This window comes from Mus caroli, chromosome 9 (genome assembly GCF_900094665.2).
Source record: "Mus caroli chromosome 9, CAROLI_EIJ_v1.1, whole genome shotgun sequence".
Taxonomy (NCBI): Eukaryota; Metazoa; Chordata; class Mammalia; order Rodentia; family Muridae; genus Mus; species Mus caroli.
This window is the reverse complement of record NC_034578.1, coordinates 103,657,149-103,668,585: the sequence shown is the minus strand read 5'-3', so window position 1 is coordinate 103,668,585 and position 11,437 is coordinate 103,657,149. Positions and strand designations below refer to the sequence as shown.

Sequence of the window (11,437 nt, the reverse complement as noted above, 5' to 3'; positions counted from 1 at the left end):
AGTTCAATTCCCAGCAACCACATGGTGGCTCACAACCATCTGTAATGAGATCTGATGCCCTCTTCTGGTGTGTCTGAAGACAGCTACAGTGTACTAATAACATTACATAAGTAAATCTTTAAAAACAAAAACAAAGCACACACAATGATCACAGTGAATAATGTAATAATGTGGGATACTGTTTGAGCATGGTAGCAGGCAGATCTACGGGAGTTTGAGGCCAGTTCTAGACTAGCCAGGGCTACACAGTGAGACTCAAAAACAAAACCAAGTTGGGCATGGTGGCGCACGCCTTTAGTCCCAGCACTCAGGAGGCCCAGGCAGGCGGATTTTTGAGTTCGAGGCCAGCCTGGTCTACAAAGTGAGTTCCAAGACAGCCAGGGCTATACAGAGAGAAACCCTGTCTCGGAAAAAAAACAAAAAACAAAACAAAAACAAAATAAACCAATAAATCAGTCAAGAGGCTGGCTTAGTAAAGGGCTTTCTGCTTAGGCTAAAGGATCTGAATTCAAATTTCCAGCATAGAAAGTCTGTCAAAAGACAGCAATTGTATTTTTATAAACTGACAATGAGCAATCTGGAAAATGAGTAAGTTTACAGCCTGGCATGGTGGTTCATGCCTGTTATATCTCAGTACTTGGAAGGCCCAGGCAGAAGGGATAAACTTCCAGCAGGAGCTGCCTCATCCATTCCTGGCCAGCAGAAGCTATAGTGTGTATGTTTCTAAAAAATAAAAGCAAAAATAAATTTTGCAAAGCGTATCTGGGCACTCTATGTTTCAAGAACTAGAGATGTGATATAGCTCAGTGGTAGAACATTTGACGTTTTTTTCAAACATATGGGTTTAATCTCTAGACCTCAAAACCATACAAAACAAAACAGACAAAAAAAAGACAAAATAAAAAAAAAAAAAAAAAGTCTGGGCAGTGGTGATGTAAACCTTTAATCCCAGCACTCCTAAGGTAACAGGTAGCTCTCTAAATTCAAGGCCAGCCTGGTCTATAGAATGAATATCCAGGACAGCCAGGGCTACAGAGACATCCCCCCCCCCAAAAAAAAAAAATTTCGGGCAGCACGATGACTTAATGCAAAAATCTATTTGCCGCTGGGCTGGAGAAAAGGCACAGTGGTCCAAGCATTGACTATTCTTTCAAAAACCTTGGGTTTAATTCTGAGCGCTCATATCAGTTCCAGGAATCGGATACCATTTTCTGGAAAGTGGTACTGCTGCCAAGCATGATGACACAAGTTCAATGCCCAGGACCCACTTGGTAGAAGGACAAACTGGTCAATTCCTAAACACTGCCTTCCAATCCCTCCCACCCCCACACAAAAGAGGTAGAAATGGGGGGATCTCTATACAGCCAGTCTTGGTCTAAGCAGCAACTTCCTGGTTGGCCAAGGATACATATAAGTGAGACTGTCTCAAAACAAACAAAAAATATATAGATGTGTACATGCCTTTAAAACAGACAACACAGAGGTGGCCAGATAAGGCCACTGATTTTGACCAACAGTATAGTCTTGTCTTGCTGCAGGTAGTTAAGACATCAGACATAAAGAAACTTTCAAGTACAGGAAATGGAAATAAGGGTGGCAGTCTGCTTTGTATTAAAGTAAAATAAGACTTTGGATTATGTGTCCTTTTTCAGTTTATTAGCTCACTTCTGTTCTTGGGAATGCCTTTTTTTCTTAATAAATTACCTATTTCTATTGCCTTAAGTTCTTCTGAGCAGATATAAAGGCCAATGACATTGCACATTGAGTAAAAGAGCTTGAGATGCAAGCCTAATGACTGACCTGAGCTCCATCCCTAGTACCAATGATGGAAGGAAAGACTCCCGAAAGTCACAGCACACCAACACCTACACTCATCTGCTCCCTATTTTCCCCACAAGTACAAAAGTTATCCTGTTCCTATGGCTGGGTATTCTCAATGCTGAATGTCTAGCATTTAGGATCTTCTAAGTCTCTCACATTTTTGAACCACATATCTTATCTACTAACTAGCCTTGAACATTCCTAACTCCCTCAGTGCAGAAAAATATCTTTACCAAAAACCTCTTTTCTTTTCCCAGAAAGAAGCACCCTACTTGTTCATCTCAAGTATTCCCTTTTGTTCCAAAATCTGTTTCTGGCCCTAAATTATCATTCTCCTAAATGGGTGTTGCCTCCAAGTGTAGCACTGGGATCCTCTTGGAGCTGAGCAAAGTGGCAGATGCTTTAAGCCCAGCTTCAGGAAGGTAGAGGCAGATGGAGCTCTTTGAGTTTAAGGCCAGCTGGTCTACATCCAGAGCTACACAGTAGACCCTGTCTCAAAACAAACAAGAAGGCAAGAATCATCTTTCCTTGGGTCTGAACCATTCCTGAAGTTTCACGTTCTTTCACTGTAGGTAGCACATATACCTATTCCTCCTCCAACTCTATTTTCTAGCTGCAGTCAGCATGGAATGACCATAATACATAGCTACACAGGAGGAGCAAAATCACAGGAAGGACATGTTTTGAAGTAACACTGATAAAATATCTAACTCCTTTATAATGTATCATCAGCCTTCTCTCATCAAGACTGGCCTAGAATCCACTATGTAGTAGAGGCTGATATAGATCTCCCTGCCTTTATTCCCAAGTGCTAGTATGTACCATTACTGCTGGCTGTGTAATGACTGTTTCTCGCAGGACCCTGAAAACATTAAATTTAGCAAAACAGAAATCAAACACACACACACACACACACACCTGTGAAACAATAAAGAATCAGAAAACCTGGGCTGGGTTAGACTAGGCAGGCCTCTGCCTCCTGAGTGCTGGGATTAAAGGTATATACTACCACACCCAGCTAGTTAGCCTAGTTTTGTACACAGCCTTCTAGAGTCTTCTAGATTAAACTAGATTGGGAATTCAAAATAAGTGCTCAGCAATGATACATATGAAAGTATGTTTGTATGAAAACATAAAGGTTTAGCTGTGCTGTTGCATGAGATGAGGCAGGAGAGGAGAGTTGGGGGGGGGGGGCAGCACTGGAGAGATGGCTCAGCAGCTAAAAAAGCACTTAGCTGCTATTCCGGATGACCTGGGTTCAATTGCCAGCACCCACATGACTCCTAGCAACCATCTATAACAACCCCAGCTCTGGGGGACCCAACACCCTTTCTTGGGTCTCTACAGGTACCATGCATGCAAAGTGGTAAGGGAAAACACCCACATATAAAATAATAAAAGACTAAAAGAAATCTATTAACTTGTATCTATTAACCTTTAGAAAATGTAATAAAGCCAGGAGTTAGCAGCGGGTACTTTTTTCTAGCACTTGGGACAAACCTGGTCTACACAGTGAGTTCTGGGCCACCTAAAAAGACATAGTAAAACCTATCTCTAACAACAACTCCTCCTCCTCCTCCTCCTCCTCCTCATCTTGGGTTTTCAGGACAGGGTTTCTCTGTGTAGCCCTGGCTGTCCTGGAACTCAGAGATCTGCAGGCTCTGCCTCCAGCCCATTTTTTTTAAGGTAATAAAAAGGAGAAAATGCTAACTTAATGAACAGCAGATACCTCCAAGACACTAATGATTACTTTAGTATGCCATACTTTTTAATATGCCGAACTTTCGATCTTTTTTTTCCTTTCCGTTTTTTTTTTTTTGTGTCTGAGGAGTTTTATGGAACTGAAGGTGGCCTGAAATTGTCTAAATAGCTAAGGATAACTTTGAACTCCTGATCCTTCTGGCTTTTTTGTTTTGTTTTTCGAGACAGGTTTCCTCTATGTAGCCTTGGCTGCCCTGTAGCCCAGGCTGGCATCAAAGATCTCCCTGCTTCTGCCTCCCTCTAGAGTGGAATTAGAAGCATGCACCACCTAGCCTGGCTCTCCTATCTTTCAAGTGCTGGACTTACAGGTGCATGCCATCACTGCCAGCTCAAAGACAATCTTTAATACACAATTGTTTTCGTTATCCATGTGATATAGCCATATTATTCATCATTAACAGTAATGAAATAGTAATACATGTTACAATGTGGATGAATCTTGAAAATATTACGAAGAAAAAGTCAATCAGCTAAAAAGACCACATTCTTGTCTTTTTTCCCCTCTCTTTGAGACAGTAAGGGGTTTCTCTGTGTAAGAACCTTGGTTCTCATTAAACTCACAAAGGCCTGCCTGCTTCTGCCTCCTGAGTGATGAGATTAAAAGTGTGAGCACAGCTGGGCATGGTGGTACACGCCTTTAGTCCCAGGACTTTGGAGGCAGAGGCAGGCGGATTTCTGAGTTCGAGGCCAGCTTGGTCTACAAAGTGAGTTCCAGGACAGCCAGGGCTACAGAGAAACCCTGTCTTGGAAAAAAATGTGGGCCACCACGCTCAGTGAGGACCACATTCTTTATTCTGACTTTACATATTACCTCACCTATTGGAAAATATATAGAAAGCATAGTCATTGCCAAGGCTGAAATTATTTTAGACTTTCCAGGTGAAACCCAGGGAGCTCAGAGATTTAGTATAGTTTACATAGCCTGGCCTCAGGTAGACTAGCCCATCCTAGAAGGATTTTTCTAATAGAGTTTGATTGGCAGGACTTAGTTCTAGCCCATGTCCTTAATTAACAGACTTCTTCCTTTGCTGAAGTAAAGGTCAAAGTGCTCTTTACTGATGCATCAGGAGCTCTCTCTGTTCTGTCAATCACTGCAATGGGTAACACTTTAGAATACAAGTTACAACCACATGGTGGCTCACAACCATCCATAATGCGGTCTGATGCCCTCTTCCGGTGTGTCTGAAGACAGCTACAGTGTACTTATATATAATAATAAATCTTGTTTTGTTTTGTTTTTGTTTTTTGAGACAGAGTTTCTCTGTATAGTTCTGGCTGTCCTGGAACTCACTTTGTAGACCAGGCTGGCCTCAGAAATCCACCTGCCTCTGCCTCCCAAGTGCTGGCGTGCGCCACTACTGCCCAGCTAAATAAATCTTAAAAAAAAAAAAAAAAAAGAACTACTTAGGAGATGCAAGTTTACAAATGGTTTAGAAGACAGGAAAAATCAATTCAAAAAATACTAAGCATCCCCTTTTGCTGGTTAGTGCTGACGGAGAGATTTACTAAGTAATTAATCAGACAGTGCACGCAAGACTAGTCCAGACCCTGTATGACACTCTAATAGTATGAATTATATAACATACAACAATAAAACACTTGTGTAGTATGATAGTGAATGTCTGTAACTTCAACCTTGAGGAATGAGGCAGAAAGTTATGAGTTCAAGGCCAGCCCTGGCTATCTTGGAACTCACTTTGTAGACCAGGCTGGCCTCCATCTCAGAAATTCGGGTGCCTCTGCCTCCCAAGCACTGGGATTAAAGGCATGCACTACCACTGCCTGGCCAGCAACAGTAACCTTAACCTTGACTGTGGGTCAGGACAGTAAGAGCACTTGGGAGGTGAAGCTAGGAGCATCAGAAGTTCATCCCTGGCAACACAGCAATCGCTCTATGAAACACTATTTGTTAAAAAGAAGGGAGGCCAGAGTGTGTGTATGTTGCAATAATGGCTTAGCCATTAAGAGCACATACTGCTCTTGCACAGGACCAGGATTTGGTTGGAAGCACCCACATGGCTACTCAGAGTTGTCTATAACTCCAGTTCCAGGTGAAATAAAGCCCTCCTTTGACTTCTCTGAGTACCAGGCAGGTGCATGATGCACACATTCATGCAGGCAAAATACCCACAAACACTAAATAAGTAGACAGGTAAATAAATAGCAGCATAGTGGCTCCCATCTATAATCTCCACACTGAAGAAATAGAAGCAAAATTCAAGGTCTGCAAAGACTACATAGCTGCTGGTAATAAAGACTACCATTTCCCAGCATGCACCCAGGATTATTAAAGTCTAGCTAATGGGCCTTATGGAAAGGGAAATAGCAGGAAAGAAATGCGACAAGTTTTGAGGTTAGAGGAAATGGACTTAGCATACAAGTGGAAAAGTATGGAAACACTAACTCTGAGGACTGTCCTCACTGAGGGAGGAGGCTGAGACTACAGAGCAGGTGCTCCTACTGCTCCTACTCCTCCGACTGCAGGCATCCAGTGCTACCATCAAACTGTAACTGAGACAGCAGGCACCACATTCATTCATTTGTGTGGTGCTAGGAAATCAAATATAGGGCTTTAGTCAGTTGTATTGGCACACACCTTCAATCACATCAAACAGATCTCTGTATGTTTGAGATTATCCTGGTCTACAGAGTGAGTTCCAGGACAGCTAGGACTACACAGTGATCCTGTCAAAAGGAAAGGAGAGGAAGTAAAACCTGTATAGGGCTATGCACGGCACTCCATCAACTGAGTACAGCCCTGGTCCTCATTTTCTCAAAAAAGCAAGTAACAGTTGACAGTGATGCTGGGAAAGGAAACAGGTTTGCACTAGAAAGAGATGTTTCACTGTTCTAAAAACACTAAGCAATCTTAGAACTGCTAAGCAGGAAAAAGGGTCACCCTTGTAGTCAAGGGTTATTAGGCCAAAATGAGACCAGTTAATATTCTTTTTATGGCATGAAGCTGCAGGTACAGAATAAGTGAAGCATTGTCTTTAATCATAGCTAATAAATAAATATAAATGAAAAATTATATATAGAGATAGAGATGGAAAAGCTAGATAAGAGAAGAGCAGGCTGAGAGATGTAGCTCACCAAGCAGAGAATCTACCTAACACACAATGCCCCTGGTTCAATCCTCAAAGAAACCTAGTGTGGTAGCACACATGAGATACTGTCTCAAAGTGAGAGAGAGAAGTTGGGTTAAAGAAAATGGGGAATAGCTTACTTTGCATTGTTTTTAAAAACCAACTATTGGGGGCTGGAGAAATGGCTCAGAGTTAAGAGCACTGGCTGCTTGCTCTTCCAGAGGTTCTGAGTTCAATTCCCAGCAACCACACGGTGGCTCACAACCATCTATGTTGGGATCCAATGCCCTCTTCTGGTATGTCTGAAGACAGCTACAAGTGTACTCATATAAATGAAATAAATAAATCTTTAAAGAACAAAAAAAACAGCTATTGATGTCATTTCCAATCTCCTCAATTCTTTGATCAATTGCTCTGTCCCAAAGCTAATAGCCTTAAATAGGTCTAATTTCTGATCCCCTTGCTGTGGCCATTAGCATTAAATTACTGGTGCAAAGTCTTCATGTGGGAAAAGCACACAATGTCTTTATAAAGAGTAGAGTGTGCACTGTTCGTTATCACAGCATTCTGAAGTGCCAGGAAACCCAGCCCCAAGGTGTACACACAGACCTCAAGTGACATGAGACCCTGGAAAGAGGCAGACAAACTCAGGATTTCAGACTGGCATCTATTGGGGAATTTCTTGCCAGCAGAAGCATGTCCAATGGATGGATGCAGATGGGAGCTTATGAAGTAAAGACCCGGAGCTACACCACAGACTTTAGGAGTATACTGCTGTTTTAACTCTTGTAGCCTCCCTAGGTATGATGATTAGTTTTTGCTTTGTTTTGTTTGTATTGATTGACTGATTCTTTTCAAGACAGGGTTTCTCTGTGTAGCTCTGTCTGTCCTGGAACTAACTCTGTGAATCAGGCTGTCCTTGAACTCAGAAACCCGCCTGCCTCTGCCTCCCAAGTGCTGGGATTAAAAGGGAGAGAGGGAGAGGGAGGGAGGGAGGGAGAGCGTGAGCAGGCATGTGGTGGTGCATGCCTTTAATCCCAGCACATGGGAGGCAGAGGCACCCAAATTTCTGAGATCGAGGCCAGCCTGGTCTACAGAGTGAGTTCCAGGACAGCCAGAGCTACACAGAGAAACCCTGTCTCAAAATAAAATAAATAAATAAATAAATAAATGGGGGGGGGGATACTATACCCTTAGAAAATTCTAGAAAGCAGGTTTTTACCATAATGAAGTTCATTATAAAAGACTAAACACACTTGTTATTAACATCTAAGCACTAAAGGTTGCAAATACTTTGTCATAAATTAGAAGAGAATCATAGTTACTCAACTAGGGCATTTTTCTTAAAAGGAAATTTAGACGCACAAATCGTTTTCCCTATAACGTTCCTTTCGTGCATTGTAGGAAGCATTCCTACGCAAAAGAGAAAAGGGCTAGAAATCATGTTACTGTTCCTACAGCTGATCTTGTCATAATCATAATAATTTACCTGGATGAAGATGAAATCATATTCACTCTAATACAAATCCTAGGCACATCTGGACTAGATCAGTTAACACATTTTAGTTCTAGAAAGAGGTCCAGGTGGACTCTGCTCCATTGTCATTATACAAAGCAATACATTACTTTACTGACCAAACATTTCATTTAGATTTCAAATTCTGAGATGATTCCCACAAGAACACATACATCTACCACATGACTGTTCAATAAAGTTAAACAGTTAAAGTGTACATAGATCAGGCACAATTACTAGAAACTGATTTCAGTTATAAAAACATAGATGGCAGGAGACCAGAATGTCAGTCATTTGCAGCACTGGTTCATCAGCTCCACTAGAGGAGGGTAAATCCCTACTTTCTCACTTTCTTCAGTGCTTTCAGTACCAGTTTCCTTTGTCAGATCATAGACAGTCAGTGAGATGGTTCAAGGGAGTAAAGGCTGGCCTTGACCTACTAACTCCCTGCCCTCTTCCCTCACCCCGTACTGGCATTATATCGCACCTGACTCTTCTACAACCTACATTACTAAACTGGATAGTTTTGATGACTTTTTAGAGACTACATAGATCATATTCTCTCTCCCTCTCTCCTCTCTTTTTGGTTTTTCAAGAGAAGGTTTCTTTGAGTAATAGCCCCAGCTGTCCTGGAACTTGCTTATACAGGCCAGGCTCGGCCACTGCCTCCAGCATTACAGTGTGTATGTATCTATTTCTTCAATAATTCTTAGCTTACTTTTGACATACCAGAAGCTAACAAAGATATCTGAGGAGATGCTGCTAGTTAGCAGTAAGTGCACTAAAGACACCTATTAGCCAAACATTAATTATCAGGAGGCTCGAAACAGTCCTCCACCAAGAAGCAGAAGTGGAAACAATCTGAATTGCTATGCCTCTGCAAGATCAAGATGTTTGTAATATTTTAGAAAGATAATGAATAAATTTGCATGCAGATAAAATAAACACAGCTTTAAAAATGACTAATTCAGCATACTTAAGATAATTATCATTTTACCTCATGCATCTTCAAAAGGCTAATTATGCAGAAGAAACCGTGATGATCACAGCAAGGTTTCTACCACTTCTAGACACTGGGACACTAAATGCAAAACAACCCCGTTTGTCAAGGGCTTGGTGACGGGTGGGGTGGGGTACAGTACAGCAGCAGAGCTCTCCTTGGGCATATGTGCAAAGCCTTGGGCTTGAACCTTAAGACTTTCAAAAATATGAAATGAATCCTTTACTATAGAGAATATAACATTTAAACACTGAGGGTATAACATTTATCCTATTGACATTACTTTAAGTATATAATTCTAAGACTTTATCCCAAACAATTAGGCTGAAATTTACACATCTTGGGTTTTTCTCTAAATTGAAAATATGTATGATGCTGATGAGTATTAGAAAAGCAAAAGCTACCTAAGCCTTCTAGGATTAAACCTAAAAATTTCAATAGAAAATTTAACAAATAAAAATCATGTGACTTAGCCAGGTATGGTGGTGCATACCTTTGATCTTGGCCCTCAGGAGGCATAGGCAGACAGATCTCTGTGAGTTTGAGGTCAACCTGGTCTATAGAGTCGCAGGACAGCCAGGGCTATATACAGAAAGACCTGGGTCTCAGAAGGAAGGGGAAAAAAAAAAAGAGCCTGGTAGCCTGGTATATATAAATACTTCTTTCAAATTTTCAAACCTGTGTTTTATTATGTGTTAATTTCTCTTAAAGATTTATTTTAAGTGTTTGGGTGTTTTGCCTGCACATGTCTGTATGTCTTTGCATGTCTGGTGCCCACACAGGCCAGAAGAGGGCACTGGAACCCTGAAACTGGAGTTAATAGAAGAAGGTTGGGCCCTAAAAACTGAATTTGGTTCCTCTAGGATAGCAGTTCTCAACCTGTAGGTCATGACCAGCTTCGGGGTGGGAGTTTCGCTGGATATAGAGGACATAACATTATATATACACTGGGACCGCATATCAAATATCCTGCATATCAGATATTTACATTACGATCATTAACAATAGCAAAATTAGTTATGAAGTAGCAATGAAAGTAATTTTATGTTTGGGGGTTACAACAACATGAGGAACTATATTAAAGGTCATCAGGACGGCTGAGAACCAGTGCTCTAGAAAAACCACCAAATGCTCTTAGCAGCCATGCCGTCTCTCTAACCTCCAATGTTAAATCCTAAAGAATCTTTGGTTTCTGTGTAGCAGTGATTTGCCCGTGTGTCTCAATGTAAGCAGTACAAAAACCACCTCGGTTGAATTCTGGGTAGAGTACTGTACTAACAGATAAGAAAATAACCTAAGGTTCTGGAGACATTAATTTCTGGAATTCTAAAACCCAAAGCTGGTAACTACTTTTTGCCAAAACTATTAATTATCTATTAATTATTAATTTTGGTTTTTTTGAGACAGGGTTTCTCTGTGTAGCCCTGGCTGTCCTGGAAGTCATTTTGTAGACTAGGCTGTTCTGGAACCCAGAAATCCGCCTGTTTCTGTCTCCCAAGTGCTGGGATGAAAGGCGTGGGCCACCATTCCCCAGCGATCAGGCCATTTAGTGCTTTCCTGCAGCACCTGGCACTTCTCTCCAAGGTTCGCTCTTCCCAGAAACCACTAACATGACTAGCATTATCTGCTGCCAGTTGGTGGTGGCTTGTGCTTTAACTGCAGCAACTCGAGGCAAAGGCAGGCTTTGTGAGCTCCTGGGCAGTGTGGTCTTACAGAGCTAGTTCTACACAACCAAGGCTACACAAAGAAACCTTGTCTTGAAAAAACAAGCTGGGCGTGGTGGCGCAAGCCTTTAATCCCAGCACTCTGGAGGCACAGGCAGGCGAATTTCTGAGTTTGAGGCCAGCCTGGTCTACAGAGTGAGTTCCAGGACAGCCAGGGCTACACAGAGAAACCCTGTCTCGAAAAAACAAAAAAGAAAAAAAGGAAAAAAAAAAAGGCTGGCAAGATGACAAGTAAGAGCACTGACTGCTCTTCCGAAGGTCCTGAGTTCAAATCCCAGCAACCACATGGTGGCTCACAACCACCTGTAATGAGATCTGATGGCCTCTTCTGCCCGTCTGAAGACAGCTACAGTATACTTTATGTATAATAATAAATAAATCTTTGGGCCGGAGCGAGCAGGGACTAAGCAAACAGGGTTGACTGGAGTTGACCAGAGTAAACTGGAGCGAGCAGAGTTCCTAAAACAATTCAATTCCCAACAATCACATGAAGGCTTACAACCATCTGCACAACTACAGTGTACGCACA

The 11,437-nt window shown here is 41.8% G+C and overlaps 1 protein-coding gene across 2 annotated transcripts in view; it reads right to left on the bottom strand.

Annotated features, from left to right (window-relative positions):
* The window catches only part of Rhoa (ras homolog family member A), a 24,004-nt gene that overhangs the window by 2,925 nt on the left and 9,642 nt on the right, over nucleotides 1–11,437 (bottom strand). The window lies entirely within an intron of this gene.